Genomic DNA, 1,393 nt, shown 5'->3' on the forward strand with positions numbered 1-1,393 from the left:
TCCAGCTCTTTCCAGAATAATACAAGAGGTGCTAGATCACCACTGTTTTTTGTTGCTGAATAGAACTCCATGGTATACATATACCACATTTTATTAATCCACTCATGTATTGACAGGCATTTGGGTTATATTAAGTCTTTCAATCCATGGACATGGCATTTTTCTTCATTTATTTAGAATTTTTTTTACAGCTTTCATCAGTGCTTTGCAGTTGTCAACATACAAGTCCTGTACATGTTTTGTTAGATTTACTTCTAAGTATTTCATTTTTAAGTGATTGTGAATGGTATTATATTTCTGATTTAAGTGTATATGTGTTCATTGCTCTTATATAGAAATACAATTGTTTTTTGTATGTTAAACTTCTGTCCTGTGACCTTACCATACTCACTTATTTTAGGAGTTTTTCATAGATTCCTTGGAAATGTCTTTGTAAATTTATGTCATCAGAAAACGGAGACAGTTTTATTTCTTCCTTTCTGATCTATATGCCATTTATTTCCTTTTTTTATCATAATGTGTTGTCTAGAACTTCATCCCCATGTCGGGTAAGAATGATGTAAGCAGGACACCCTTGCCTAGTTCTCAATCTTAGAGAAGAAAACGTTCAGTCTTTCATTGTTAGATATGACATTAGCTGAAGGCTTTTTTTTGGTAAATGTTCTTTATCAGATTGAAGAAATTCCCCATTATTCTTACTTTTCTGGAGGCTTATATCATGAAAGATGTTCAATTTGATCAGATTTTTTGCATCAATTTATATGATCATTTTTCTTTTGATTTTTCTTCCTTAGGCAGTTAATATAATAGATTATATTGACCGATTTTCAAACCAGCTTTGCATCTTAGGAATAAAGCATACTTGGTCATGGTTCATATTTTTTTAATATATTGCAGAAATCTATATTCTTAGTTTTCATTAAGGATTTCTATGTCCATATTTATGAAGGATATTGTTGTTTAGTTTTCTTCCTTTGTATTGCCTTTCTCTGATTTGATAGCAGGATAATATCAGCTATGTAAAACGAGTTGGGAAATGTTCTCTTTGTTTTCTGGAAGAGAGTGTATGGAATTTACATTAATTATTTTTTAAACTTTTGATAGAATTCTCCAGTGAAAGCTTCTGGTCCTAGAGACCTTCTGTTTCGGAAGTTTTAAAATTACGAATTCAATATCCTCTCTTTTTAGGACCCCATTGACCCAAATGTTAAATCTTTTGCAATAATCCCATATATCCTCATGAACAGGCTTATTCAGTCTGTTTTCTAATCATTGTCCATATTTGTAATTTTTATTGTTGTATATTTGTATTTACTGATTCTTTCCTCTCTTTTCATTCTGCTTTTGATCCCATCCAGTGAGTTTTTAATTTGATTATTATATTTTTTAATTT

Source organism: Propithecus coquereli, unplaced genomic scaffold, assembly GCF_000956105.1.
Source record: "Propithecus coquereli isolate 6110/MARCELLA unplaced genomic scaffold, Pcoq_1.0 Scaffold74, whole genome shotgun sequence".
Classification (NCBI taxonomy): domain Eukaryota; kingdom Metazoa; phylum Chordata; class Mammalia; order Primates; family Indriidae; genus Propithecus; species Propithecus coquereli.